General features: G+C 45.0%; 1 long non-coding RNA gene across 1 annotated transcript in view; it reads left to right on the top strand.

Annotated features, from left to right (window-relative positions):
* The first annotated feature begins 2,045 nt into the window (after positions 1-2,045).
* The window catches only part of LOC146353753 (uncharacterized), a 46,376-nt gene continuing 33,356 nt past the window's right edge, over positions 2,046-15,065 (top strand). The window contains exon 1 of the long non-coding RNA XR_014787407.1: positions 2,046-2,102. This is a non-coding gene — a long non-coding RNA (uncharacterized LOC146353753). The remainder of the gene's footprint in view (positions 2,103-15,065) is intronic.

Here is a 15,065-nt window from a genome sequence, read left to right as displayed (position 1 = left end):
TACCTGAGGTGCATTTATAAGGTTGAACACCACTTCCTCCCATTACTCTGGATTTTAATATTTGATCTCCAGTGATTTCCCACCTGCAGCTCCAAGTGCTTGACAATGCAGTAAAGTGTGTAATGTTGAAAACACAATTGTTTGCCTTGGGTTATGCAATGATGCAGAGATCCCAGGAGACCTCTCTTCCTGATCCAGTCTGCAAGATGTTCTGTATATTAAATGCATTATTCTCCAGAGCATACAACTTGTTTCTAGACAATAGAGATGGGAGAAGCTGAGGCACAGGTGCGTTAAGGTTCTCTGAGTTCCACCTCAAAGCTTGGCCCATCTTGTTCCTGTTCCCTAATGCAAGCTTTTTATTGTTACTGTTTGAATGGGAAAAGTACACATTTTTTAAAGCATGCACCCCAATTCATACTTTCCCTCATTGACTAAAGTGTCAATGGTGTGAAAATGCTTTTTTTAAAGTGTATTTTTAGCGTGTGCATTTATTGAACCAACACATTTCGTGAACGTTATGGCAAACTCAGGAATATGCAAGCTTTGCCTGAAAAATGTGCTTGTGTTTGAGGGTATGAATGGGGTAAATGTTGATGTTTAATGAAGAGAAACACAATTCTCATTCATCCCTAAGAGAAAAGTATCCGTGTGTCTGATCTTCCCTGATACTTTCAGAGTCAGAACGCTGTTGTTGCTGGGATCCCTAAGAAAGAATATATATATATATATATATATATATATATGAAATTTTAAACCCCAATATATACTCATCCCAAATATATACTATCCTAACAGTCAACTCATCTGAAAATATCTCAGATTTTCTGTTTACCAGACTTCCATTATGTTTTTAAAATGAATCTCTTATGGATTCAAGTCTGTTTCGTGAGTTCCACAATCTAAACCCTTTTGAAATATTGGGGCAACTTGGCAGTCAGTAGTCCGATTTGCAGTTTGCTCTTAAGAGTCAGCCTGCAATGAAGAAATTAATGCATTTTAGGGAAAGTTGTTTTGCAAGTCCCATTCTCAGGTGAGTAATTTGCAGTGTATATCTAATTAAGTGGTGATGGTGAAGAATTGTGTGCTCCGGATGTTGCATTCGTCCAAATCACCAGATAGGCTCAAATGTAAAGTTTGCTCCTTAATTAATACATGTGCAAGCATAATATAGCTGTACGTAATATGTGCCCCCCCAAAAAGAAAAAAAAAATAAAAAGGAGGAATTTTGAGAGACGGTAAAATAATTTCCTTGAGCACACTCCGGGAGAGAGCGGAGGACAGGAAGGCCTGGCATGCTATGGCCCATGGGGTCACGAAGAGTCGGACACGACTGAACGACTGAACAACAACAAAATAATTTCAATGAAGCTAGCCAAATGTCTCCATGAGGTTCTGCTGCACATCCTTAGGTTGCTGCCAAATTTCTCCTAAAACAGTTGTGCAGAATGTGTGGTCCATAAGGGCTGCGGCATGTGGCTATTTTAACTATTATTCTGGTGTGTGTGTTTTTAAACATTGCTGACTGTTTTGATTGTGGTATTTTCATATTGATTTCATTCATTGATTTAGGGCACAACCGTATGCATGTTTAGACAGAAAAAAAGTCCTACACTCTCAGCATTCCCCAGCCTACTCTGGCTGCTGCATTTGCCTGATCCTGATGTTCTTGTCACTCCCAGCCCTGAAAGCTCCATGGCTTCCAGGGCTTATACTGAACTCGGTGTGCATGGGGCGTGATTCCCACACAGTGCCATATTGGTGCTCTCTGAGCAATGTAGAGGCTTGGGGCCAGGTGGAGGGAGAGGCAGTCCCAATTGGCAGAATCCCTTGGCAAGGATGGGAAAGCCCTGAGCAAATCATAACTCTGGCAATGAACCACGTGGCTGCAGAGGTCTGCTGCATGCAGTCAGAGTGCAAGACAGGCAATGAGCAGCAGAGAGCTGGAGTTCCAACTATTTCTAAAACAACAAATGTTGCTTTTTTTCTTGGAGGAGGAGGGAGAAAGAGAGAGCGAGAGGGAGAGGGAGAGACCTGGTTCCTTTGGTTATCTCTGAGTGTGTGTGGACTAACAGGCAGGAGGGTCCATGTGAGAGCATAGTGTGAGTATTTAAAATTTTAAAAGGTGTGTGTGTGTGTGTGTGAGAGAGAGAGAGAGAGAGAGAGAGAGAGCAGCAGCAGTCAGACAGCCTACTTTGATTATTTTAGCTCTAAAAGGTAGGTAATGGTTCTTTCTTTCTTGAGGACCATTTTTTTCCTTTTTGTTTATTGTCCATCTTACAGTGCAAGCCTATGCATATCTACTCAGAAGTAAGCCCCATTGAATTCCATGGGACTTACTTCCAGCTAATTGTGTATAGAGTTGCAGTCTTGATCTTGTTCTGGCTTTCCCCGTGCATTTCTTAGTAGTGGTTGCTCAGGCCTTCCCCCTGCCCCCATGCTTTTGGTTTGCTCTGTGGATGTGGAAAGGGGTGGATTTGGGATGGTCAGGCCTTGTTTATTCCATGCTTAAGCTGGATTTCTCTGAGGCATGGAGAGGGGATTGGGGGGGGGGATGCTCATATGAAGAGATGTATTTTGGATGCTCAGAACTTGGTGGTCATGCTTACCACCACTTTGGATGTTTTTCTGGCTGGTTCTGGGGGATATCATCATCACCATCATCTCTGCATCCCCTTTAGCAATGGGTTGCTCCCGGGTTCCAAGGACTGTTTTTCTATGTGGCTCTGAGGATATTATTGTCATCATCACCACCATCTTGTGTGGATTATCTTCCACTGTTCTGCAATTACGAGTTTAAAGTAGTTCTGTGCTGAAAATTTCTCCTACATTTTTTTTGGGACCATTGTCATTGAATTTGATAGAAAAGAAATTGCTTTTGAAAGGAATTCAAAGGAGAAGAAATTTTGGAGAAATTCTTAGGGGCTGGGTTTGGGGTTCTTGTGCTTAACTTACTTATGAGGTGGCTGAGGACTGTGCATGGGTGTCCTGTCTGTCATTGTACAGTAATCTCTCTGGCAGCCTGTAGCCTCCTTGGCTTCGCACACTTCAGTTAAAGCCATTATTGGGAAGACATCATGAGGAAATTTTTCCCATGGGGCTTTTTCAGTTCAGAAAGTGCAGGTAGCCTGGGAGGCTGCAGAGCAATGGAAAGATGTGTAATAGAGAGAGAAAACACACAGCACCCTCAGCCACCTTGTAGTGATTAGGTAAGCTCAAAAATACCATCAAAAGAAATTAAAAATTCTGCCTCAGAAAAGTGGAAGCCTCAACACAGTTGATGCTGTTGCCACCTACAGAAGCAGTGCAATAAACCAACAAGCCTTCGGAAAAAAGAAAGAAGCTGTGCTACCATCAGGAATGAATCTGAGCATGTGGATGTCTGGCAGCTCAGATTCAGATTCAGCATGGGAACAGCCAGAACTGGGGGAGGCACCTTCCCTAGTGAGCTCAGATATGGCAAGGCTTTCCTTCCCAAGACCTTGACAGACAGGTGACTCAGGCTGAACACCCCACCCCCTTCCCTCCACCATGGGAACCCAGAGTTCGGAGGAGGAGAGCGAGGGCATGACTTGAGAGATGCTAGGGTCCCTCGCAGAGTGAAGCGGGAAAAGTTAGAGGTGGGGGCCCAGACGCTCTGCCAGGTTGGCCAATCATGAAAGCCTAGGCAGGAGGGAGCCACACTAAGGGAAGGGCATCCCTGCGAAGTTAGTCTGGCTGAGAAGTTCTTGCCCAGACTGCTGGCAACTTTCGCAACTTCCACTTCGTATCCTCTATTGATATTCATAGATGTGTGGATTAGCTGTTTCATTGCAGTCTGAGAGTTTCCTAAAACCTGCATTTGTAAAAAAGCTAGTCATTAATTAATAAAGTAGTGAGCCTGAAGCCTTGTTTCCTAGACTGTGTTGATTGTGAACTGGGAGGGCAAAGGAACGTGACAGCTGCAACCCCTGCCAATAGTGAACCCTATCTGTGAGAAACTGTTGAAGAATTCCTCCTCCCCTGGGAGAAATTCAGTGAACTTGTCCCTCCAATTTCTCTGCCCAAACATAGGCTGGAGAATTTTGACAGGCCATTTGTGCACAGCTCTAGTTTAAAGTCACTTGATTATCTGTGCAGTGGGAGGTGTTCCTGGAATAGGAGAATGTGAATCCAAAGGAGTGCTGTTTAATCCCATCCCATTTGCACTCATGATCTTTAACCATGTGTCTCAGTTTCCTCAGTTTCTACCTCACCATAAAAGCACTTTGGCCCTGCTAATTTGAATGGGGGAGAGTTAAGCACATGCCTAGGTCTCTCACTGAAACCAATGGGACCTAAATGCACTTATCTTGAACAAGACAATGCCCTGAATTTGTTAACCTGTGCTGCAATATACCCATTAAAGAGCCCCCCAGACATTTATACCATGCAGCTTTCCCCCATTCCATCAGCATGTCAATTAACAAAGAATCTATTGATTAGCAATCTTTTGTAATGCTCTTTTTAATAAACAGGATTCTTTCTACATAGACAGCTACAATAATGAACACTGGTGAAACAGCTGCAGTCACTGTCATCTGTTCAATTGGCCACCACAAAACGGTTGCCTTCAGCTTTGAATGCCTTGAATAGTAATTTAGGTTGATAGAAAGCATGGAAGGAGCTAAAAGCCTACAGCAAATATCCCTGTCTCAGTTATGGTCTTACTTCTGGGAGGGATGGAAAAACTCCAGTGGAAGCACAGTAAGGCCCAGGTAGGATGTACACATTTTGTCAAATCCATTCCATCTGTGTTTTGTAGATTGTCAGGTTTCTTTTATTTCATCAACTGCTTATTGAAGGGAAAGGATTTTAGGGATGTATTTGTGATAACGTGCACTTGCACAAATCCACCCCCCCCCCCAATGTAAAAAACCAATCCACAGGTCTGTGGAATCCATGCAACTCAGAAAAAGCCGGACTGCTGCAGAATGCACAGGTCAGATACATAGAAATCAAAACTCATTTGAATCCATTGCAGATTTCTCCAGCGTCCCTAGGCCCAGGCACAGTAAGCTGCTGTCAGGATTCCCTTTGCCCCCACTTAACTTCCAGTGCCGAAGCAAACACAGACAAGGGGCTTCAGTCTACAGCTTTTATTCCATTATTTCAAAGGGTCATAGAATCATAGAATAGTAGGGTTGGAAGGGGTCTACAAGGCCATCAAGTCCAACCCCCTGCTCAATGCAGGAATCCAAGTCAGAGCATCCCTGACAGATGGCTGTCCAGCCTCATCTTGAATGCATCCAGTGTGGGAGAGCCCACCACCTCCCCAGGTAATTGGTTCCATTGTCGTATTGCTCTAACAGTCAGGAAGTTTTTCCTGATGTTCAGCCGGATCTGGCTTCCTGTAACTTGAGCCCATTATTCCATGTCCTGCATTCTGGGATGATCGAGAAGAGATCCTGGCCTTCCTCTCTGTGACAACCTTTCAAGTACTTGAAGAGCGCTATCATATCTCCCCTCAGTCTTCTCTCCTCAAGGCTAAACATGCCCAGTTCTGTCAGTCTCTCTTCATAGGGCTTTGTTTCCAGTCCCCTGATCATCTTTGTTGCCCTCCTCTGAACCCTCTCCAGTTTGTCTGCATCTTTCTCCAAGTGTGGTGCCCAGAACTGGACACAGTACTCCAGTTGAGGCCTAACCAGTGCTGAGTAGAGGGGAACTAGTACTTCCTGGGATTTGGAAGCTGTGCTTCTATTAATGCAGCTCAAAATAGCATTTGTCTTTTTTCAGCCACATCACATTGTTGGCTGATATTGTGATCGACAGTTCCAAGATCCTTCTCGCTTGTAGTGTTGTTGAGCCACGTATCCCCCGTCCTGTAACTGTGCATTTGGTTTCTTTTTCCTAGGTGCAGAACGTGGCATTTATCCCTATTAAATTTCATTCTGTTGTTTTCTGCCCAGTGTTCCAGTCTATCCAGATCACTTTGAATTTTGTTTCTGTCTTCCAAAGTATTAGCTATTCTGCCCAATTCTGTGTCATCTGCAAATTTGATCAGCATTCCCTGCACCTCCTCCTCCAAGTCATTAATAAAAATGTTGAAGAGCACTGGGCCCAGGACTGAGCCCTGCGGTACCCTGCTCATTACCTCTCCCCAGTTTGAGAAGATCCCATTGATAAGCAGTCTTGGAGTCCGATTCTGTAGCTAACTGTGGATCTACCGGATCGTTGTTTCATCTAGCCCACTTTGAGCTAGTTTGCTCATGAGAATATCATGGGGCACTTCGTTGAAAGCTTTGCTGAAGTTGAGATATATTATGTCTACATTATTCCCACAGTCCACAAGGGAGGTTACTTGATCTAAAAATGAGATCAGATTCATCTGGCAGGATTTGTTCTTGACAAATCCATGTTGGCTTCAAGTAATCACTGCATTGTTTTCAAGGTGCTTACAGAGGTGCTTTATAATCTGCTCTGGAATTTTCCCAGGGATTGATGTCAGACTGACTGGTCTGTAGTTCCCAGATTCCTCCTTTTTGCCCTTTTTGAAGATAGGGACAACATTAACCCCCCTCCAGTCATCTGGCACTTCCCCCATCCTCCATGATTTCTCAAAGGGAATAGACAGTGGTTCTGAGAGTTCTTCTGCCAGTTCCTTTATTACTCTAGGATGCAGTTCATCTGACCCTGGAGATTTGAACTCATTCAAAGGAATTAGGTGTTCCTTGACCATATGCCTATGGATTTCAAGCTGCAATCCTGCCCCTTCAGCCTGTACTCCGCCTTTGCCAGGGGGGTCATAGACCCTCTTTTGGGAGAAGACTGAACCAAAGTAGGAAATGAGCACTTCTGCCTTTTCTTTGTCATCTGTTATCATTTTGCCATCCTTATTTAATAGCTGAACCACCATTTCTTTCCTCTGTCTTTTACTATGCACGTAACTGAAGAAAGCCTTTTTGTTGCTTTTAGTATCCCTTGCTATCCTCAGCTCATTCTCAGCTTTAGCCTTCCTGATGCCATCCCTGCAATTTTGTGCTACCTGCCTGTACTCTTCCTTTGTTGTTTGGCCTTCTTTTGACTTCCTATATGTGTCCTTTTTTGTTTTCAGGTCATTTCTAAGCTTTTTGCGAAGCCACATTGGCTTCTTCTGCTGTCTTCCACCTTTTCTTCTTGTTGGAATGGTTTGTAATTGTGCCTTGAGAATTTCCTTTTTTAAAAGCTCTGACCCATCTTCGTCTCCTTTTCTCGTTAGAGTCGCTTGCCATGGGACCTTACTGATCATTGTTCTGAGTTTATTAAAATCAGCTTTCCTAAAATCCAGGGTACATGTTTGACTACACTCGGCTTTTGCTTCCCTTAGAACCAAGAACTCAAGTGCAACATGGTCGCTTTCCCCCAGAGTTCCTGTAACTGCTACTTTATCCACTAAGTCATCTCTGTTGGTTAGGATCAAGTCAAGGATAGCCAATCCTCTAGTTCCTTCCTCTACTTTCTGTAGGAGGAAGTTATGCACCACACAAGTCAGGAATTTCCTGGAGGGGCCATGTTTTGCAGAATTTGTCTCCCAACAAATATTGGGGAAATTGAAGTCCCCTGTTATTACTGCATCATGCTTCCTTGAAACACTGGCTATTTGCTTTTCAAAAGTTTCATCCTCGTCTTCTCCTTGATTTGGTGGCCGGTAGTAGACTCCGACCACCAGGTTCCTTTTATTCTTTACTCCATTTATTTTGATCCAGATGCTCTTGATGGGGCTACCAAGCTCATCCTCCTGTATTTCTGTGTGGAGATATGTATTTTCACATATAGTGAAACCCCACCTCCCTTTCTGTTCCTCCTGTTCTTTTTGAACAAGTTATATTCTTCAATTGCTGTATTCCAGTCATGAGAGTCATCCCACCAAGTCTCAGTTACACGTATCAAGTCATAATTTCCCTCTTGTATTAAGAGTTCAAGTTCGTTCTGTTTGTTTCCCATACTCTGGGCATTAGTATATAGACATCATAATTTCCCTCTCGTATTAAGAGTTCAAGTTCGTTCTGTTTGTTTCCCATACTCTGGGCATTAGTATATAGACATCGAAGACCATGTGCTTCATAATCTGGCTTTCTTCCTACACGTTTCTGAAGACTATTATTGGGCGCTATTAGAGCTGTTCTCTCCGTTGTGGTGCATGAGCCTTCATCCATTGTTACCCCCAACTTTACATCTCCCTTCCCTGTAGGATTCAGTTTAAAGCCCTCCTGATGAAGTTCTTCAGGCTGTGGCCAAACACATTCTTCCCAGCCTTTGTGAGGTGCAACCCATCCCTTGCCAACAGCCTATCTTCCAGGAAGTATTGCCCGTGGTCCCAGAATCCAAATCTCTTACGCCAACACCACCTTTGTAGCTAGTCATTCACCCAGAGTATTTTTCTTTCCCTTTCTATCCCTCTTCTAACTACTGGAAGGATGGATGAGAAAACTATCTGGGCCCCAAAGTTATTGAGTTTCCTTCACAAAGCTTCAAAGTCTGACGTGATTTCTTCGTAGCTCCGCTTGGCGGTATCATTTGTTCCCACATGTATGAGAAGAAAGGGATACCTATCAGTGGGCTTTATGAGGGCAGGTAACCTTTCAGTCACATCTCTAATCCGTCCTCCCGGGAGACAACATACCTGGTGAGTCCACGGGTCTTCATGACATACTTGGGTTTCGGTCCCCCGCAGCAAGGAGTCTCCCACTACTACTACTCTTCTCTGCTTCTTGTTGTAGACCTGGGTTTCATTGCCTCTGCTTGACTGACCTTCATTTTCTTGCTCACTCTCATGCAGGTTCCCCTGTAAATCTTCCTCTGCAGGCTGTCCTCCAGTCTCACTCTCAAGTACCTGGAATCGGTTCCGCAGCTCCACTGCTTCCACTGGTGCAGAGTGGTGTCTAGTTCTTCTTCTCCTGTCACCCTTTTCCAAGGAGTATCCTCTATTCCATTTTTCCTCACCTCAGCATTTCCCACTTCTGCCTCAGCTTGCTGTTGCTCTTCAAGCTTCTGGTCTTCACTTTGCTGCTGTAGTTCCACCATTCTGTCCAAGAACTCTTCATGTTCTCTTATTCCCCTGAGGGTCAACAGTCGCCGCTCCAGTCCTCTTACTTTTTCTTCCAGCAGCACTTGTTGCAGGTATAGGCCATGTTGTTTTCAGGCAAGAAAACAAACATCACACACACCTTGCAGGTCACCACCACTGGAGAGTCTTGTCCTTCCATAGCCTCTTTCCCTTTTTGTGTCTAGCTTTCTGATTGTTCCAGACTAGCCTGTGCCTACTCCTCTACTCAGTAGAGGTTAAAAGTAGAGTCCAACTGGTGTGGACGTGTGTGTTACAAGAAAAAAATAATAAAAAAAATGTTAGGGGCCTTCCCCTTGACCTCCCCTGCCGAACTCCCCTGGCCAACTCCTGTTTGCTCCCCCTGTCCGCTCGCTTTGGTTGCTCACTCTCTGGGAGCTTGCTTTACTTCTGTAGTCCCTGGACCAGCTGGAGCAGCTTCCTCTGCTCTGCTGAGCTGGGAGGCAGCAAACAGCTTGTCATACAGATGCAAATTCCCATGACTCTCAGTCTACAAGGAAATGCCTTCAGGGGGTTCAAAAGGTAGTTATGAAAGTTGCCCACCATTTTAAAAGGATAGGGGTGTACCGATTCCTAACCGTCTGTTCCACTTGGATTCGGGGGGTTGGAACGACTGGCTTGGGGGTGCCTACTTTCCCTCCTGCCAGCCAGACCCTTTCGCCTCCTTCCTGTCCCTGTCCTTTAAAAAAACTGTCTTTTTTTTTTATGGCGATCGGGGGGGATGTGCCCATAGACTTATATGCAAATAGAGTCATGAACCTTGCTTATAAATCTATGTGTCCATAGGCTTATACACAAGATTCACTGCTCTTTTTTGTGTATAAGTCTATGGGCACATTCCCCCTGATCGCCATTTTTTTAAAAAAAGACAGTTCTTTTAAAGGCAATCGGCAGGGACAGGGAGGAGGCGAACAGCCCTGGCTGGAAGAAGCAGCCGAGTGCCGTTCTACCTCCAGTCCTCCTGGAGCAGAGTTAAGTGGTCCCAATCCGCTGTGGATTCCTGAGGCCGGATTCCAAAGAATCCGGCCTCATTTGAATCCACAGCGGATTTCTCTGACATCCCTAAAAATGGAAGGCGGCCTCACTAGCCTAACTTAAGGGGTAGGGAGGAGGTCTCTCTCTTATGAGGCTTCTAAGCGCCACTGTTCATGCAAGGCCAATCAGGTAGACCGTCTAAGTTCTGCCCTGGCAGTTTCTCTCTTTGCTCTGTGTCTGCACCTGGCATCTATTAATTCAGACTCCCCAAATCCTGCTTCTCCCTGTTCACTATCTCTCACGGGGGTGGGGGGTGGGGGTGAAGAGGGACCCTCCTCTTCTACCAGCTGGACCTCTGAAACCTGAGAAGCCTGCCTAGTCATGTCTGGACTAGCCTGGGAAAATACCTCCCCCATGTCTGGCGGTTCTTCTTCAGAATCTGAACCACTATACCACTCCCTGTGCTCAGAAACACCCCTGACAGCCTTAGGTTCATGCACCCTCCCTCTTCTTTTGTGTGCCAAGAAGAAGAAATCAGAAGCTTTAACTTCTGCTTTGAAACAAACCACAGTCCCTGTGACATCCAAATTTGGGGAACTCTGACTTGTTTGAAGTTTGATAAGTGAAAAGCAGTCAGGATCAAATGATGGTTTCAGATCCTGGCTTAGTTTCAAACCATTGTTAAACAAAGTACAGTTAAGCCATTATTTAAACAAACTACAGTTCCCTGAATTTGGATGTCAAGGGGAACTATGGCTTGTTTAAAAGCAGAAGCAGATACAGAGTCTTCCAATCTCCTCTTCTGGTGAGTGGAAGACAACAAGAGGAAAGTGGGGAGTGTGTGATCCCAAGACTTTTCAAGGCTTGGTCTCCAAGTGGGAAACCATGGTTTCCTGTTATATCTGAACTATTTTGAAATAAAGTTGAACATGTAGCCAACACAAAGGAAGAACACCACATACAAGAAGATTAGAAATTAAAAGAAAAAAGAGCAGGGGGATGGGACTAAAAATACTCACTGATTATAGTCCTTAATAATTTGTTAGATCCAACTAGAAGCTTTGTTGTTGTTGTTTATTCGGTCAGTCGCTTCCTACTCTTTGTGACTTCATGGACCAGCCCACGCCAGAGCTTCCTGTTGGCCGTCGCCACCCCCAGCTCCCCCAAGGTCGAGTCTGTCACCTCCAGAATATCATCCATCCATCTTGCCCTTGGTCGGCCCCTCTTCCTTTGGCCTTCCACTTTCCCTAGCATCAGCATCTTCTCCAGGGTATCCTGTCTTCTCATGATGTGGCCAAAGTACTTCAGTTTTGCCTTTCATATCATTCCCTCAAGTGAGCAGTCTGGCTTTATTTCCTGGAGTATGGACTGGTTTGATCTTCTTGCAGTCCAAGGCACTCTCAGAATTTTCCTCCAGCACCACAGTTCAAAAGCATCTATCTCCCCTCGCTCAGCCTTCCTTATGGTCCAGCTCTTGCAGCCATAGGTTACTATGGGGAATACCATTGCTTTAACTATGCAGACCTTTGTTGTCAGTGTGATGTCTCTGCTCTTCACTATTTTATCAAGATTTGTCATTGCTGTCCTCCCAAGAAGTAAACGTCTTCTGATTTCCTGGCTGCAGTCAGCATCTGCAGTAATCTGCAGTACTTTTCCAGCTGCACTGGCTGCCAGTTCATTTCCGGGCCCTATTCAAAGTGCTGGTGTTAACATTCAAAGCCCTTAACGGCTTGGGGCCAGGTTACCTGAAGGATCACCTCCTGCCATATGTGCCTGCCCAGACCTTAAGATCATCATCAGCGGCCCTTCTCCGTGAGCCCCTGCCAAAGGAAGTGAGGTGGGTGGCTACTAGGAGGAGGGCTTTTTCTGCTGTAGCACCCCGGCTCTGGAATGAGCTCCCTAGTGAGGTTCGCCTGGCGCCTACATTGTATTCCTTTCGGCGCCAGGTGAAGACCTTTTCATTTTCCCAGGCATTTTAGCATTTTAGCTTTCTAAATTTTTATCTTTGCTGTTTTAAATCTGTATTTTAAACTCCTGCACTGCTGCTAGGTTTTATTGTGGTTGTATTTTTATATTGTGGTTTTAATGTTCTGTATATTTTAAATTGTTTTATTGTGTGTTGCTTGGATTTAATTTTTGTGAACTGCCCAGAGAGCTTCGGCTATTGGGCGGTATAGAAATGAAATAAATAAATAAATAAATAAATAGTCTTTGCGCCTAGAAAGACAAAGTCTGTCACTGCCTCCACGTTTTCTCCCTCTATTTGCCAGTTATCAATCAAGCTGGTTGCCATAATCTTGTTTTTTTTAGGTTTAACTGCAACCCAGCTTTAGCACTTTCTTCTTTCACCTTCGTCATGAGGTTCCTCAGCTCCTCCTCGCTTTCAGCCATCAAAGTGGTATCATCTGCATATCTGAGATTGTTAATGTTTCTTCCAGTGATTTTAACTCCAGCCTTGGCTTCATCAAGCCCAGCACGTCGCATGATGTGTTCTGCGTACAGGTTGAATAGGTAGGGTGAGAGTATACAACCCTGCCATACTCCTTTCCCAATCTTAAACCAGTCCGTTGTTCCGTGGTTTGTTCTTACCGTTGCTACTTGGTCGTTATACAGATTCCTCAGGAGGCAGACAAGATGACTTGGTATACCCATCCCACCAAGAACTTGCCACAATTTGTGATGATCCACACAGTCAAAGGCTTTAGAATAGTCAATAAAACAGAAATAGATGTTTTTCTGAAACTCCCTGGCTTTCTCCATTATCCAGCGGATATTGGCAATTTGGTCTCGAGTTCCTCTGCCTTTTCTAAACCCAGCTGGTACATCTGGCAATTCTCATTCCATGAATTGCTGGAGTCTACCTTGCAAGATCTTGAGCATTACCTTACTGGCAGGTGAAATCAGTGCCACTGTTCGATAGTTTGAACATTCTTTGGTGCTTCCCTTTTTTGGTATGGGGATATAAGTTGATTTTTTCCAATCTGTTGGCCATTCTTGTGTTTTCCAAATTTGCTGGCATATGGCATGCATCACCTTGACAGCATCATCTTGCAAGATTTTAAACAGTTCAGCTGGGATACCGTCATCTCCTGCTGCCTTGTTATTAGCAATGCTTCTGAAGGCCCATTCAACCTCACTCTTCTGGCTCTAGCTCACTGACCACACCATCAAATCTATCCCCGATATTATTATCCTCCCTATACAGATCTTCCATATATTCTTGCCACCTTTTCTTGATCTCTTCTGCTTCTGTTAGGTCCTTGCCATCTTTGTTTTTGATCATACCCATTTTTGCCTGGAATTTACCTCCTATGTTTCTAATTTTCTGGAAGAGGTCTCTTGTCCTCCCTGTTCTATTATCTTCTTCTGCTTCCACGCATTGCTTGTTTAAAAATAATTCCTTATCTCTTCTGGCTAACCTCTGGAATTTTGCATATAATTGGGCATATCTCCCCCTATCACTGTTCCCTTTTGCTTTCCTTCTTTCTTGGGCTGCTTCCAGTAGGGGTGTATGAAACCCCGCTTACCTGGCTCTGCCGGGTTCTGGTGGTGGGGGGGAGGCACTCTGTCCCTCCCCCTGGAATCCTGGCCGGCCGGCTCCGCTCCGTGGGAATTCTGCGGAGCCGGCTGCTGGCTAGCAGGGATGCAAATGGCGGCGGCCATAGCTGCCGCCGTTTGCGTCCCTGTATTCGGCCGTGATAGGCTACGTAAAGACTTACGTAGCCTATCACATCTGGGTTAAAAAAAAAACGTGTACGCAAATGGCGGTGGCTACGGCTGCCACCATTTGCGTTCCTTATTTTTGGCCGTCTTAGTCTATGTAAATATTTACGTAGACTAAGACGACAAAACTAAGGGGGAACGCAAATAGCATAGCGGACGCTATTTGCGTTCCCCCTTATTTTCGCCGTCTTAGTCTACGTAAATATTTACGTAGACTAAGACGGCCAAAAATAAGGAATGCAAATGGCGGCGGCCGTAGCCACCACCATTTGCGTACACTTTTTTTGTGTTTTTTTTTAACCCAGACGTGATACGCTACGTAAGTCTTTACGCAGCCTATCACGAATGGGGGGGGGGGAAACAGACTGCAGATGGTGGTGGTGGTGGTGGCAGCTGGTTGGAAGACCAGCCGCCGCCTCCGCCGAAACTGCCGCTGGAGCCGCCGCCATCGGGAACATCCGCCCCAGGTAAGTCTCGTCCCAGGGGGGGATCCGCGGGGGGCGGGGGGGTGGCAGGCCGTTCTGCGATGGATTTCGGGGGGCCGAATGTACTGGCATTCGGCCTCACCGAGATCCGTGGCGGAATTCTCTAACATCCCTAGCTTCCAGTGTCTCAGCAGACAGCCATCTTGCCTTCTTGGTTTTCTTTTTCTTTGGGACTTTTTTGTTGCTGCCTCCTGAACAATGTTGCGAACTTCTGTCCATAGTTCTTCCGGGACCCTATCTACTAAATCGAGTCCCCTAAATCTATTCTTCACCTCCACTGCATATTCATTAGGAATATTCAAGAGCTCACATCTAACTGATCCGTGGGTCTTCCCTATTCTCTTTAGTCTGATTCTAAATTGTGCAATAAGAAGTTCGTGATCTGAACTACAATCAGCTCCAGGTCTTGTTTTTACTGACTGCATAGATGTCCACCACCTTTGGCTACAAAGGATGTAGTCAATCTGATTTCGGTGTTGACCATCTGGTGAAGTCCATGTATAAAGTCGTCTCTTAGGTTGTTGGAAGAGAGTGCTTGTTGTTATGCACAGTGAGTTGTCTTGGCAAAATTCTATCAGTCTATGTCCTGCTTCATTTTGTTCTCCCAGACCATGCTTGCCTGTAATTCCAGGTGTCGTTTGACTACCCACCTTAGCATTCCAGTTTCCTGTAATGAAAATAACATCTTTTTTTGGTGTACTATCCAGTAAGTGCTGCAAATCCTCATAGAACTAATCTACTTCTGCTTCTTCAGCATCTGTGGTTGGGGCATATATTTGGATCACTGTGATGTTAAATAGCTTACCCTGAATTCGAATTGA

This window comes from Heloderma suspectum, chromosome 2, assembly GCF_057233095.1.
Source record: "Heloderma suspectum isolate Gila_16-S chromosome 2, 16-S_ref, whole genome shotgun sequence".
NCBI classification, from domain to species: domain Eukaryota; kingdom Metazoa; phylum Chordata; class Lepidosauria; order Squamata; family Helodermatidae; genus Heloderma; species Heloderma suspectum.
This window is presented reverse-complemented; position numbering and strand designations above follow the sequence as displayed.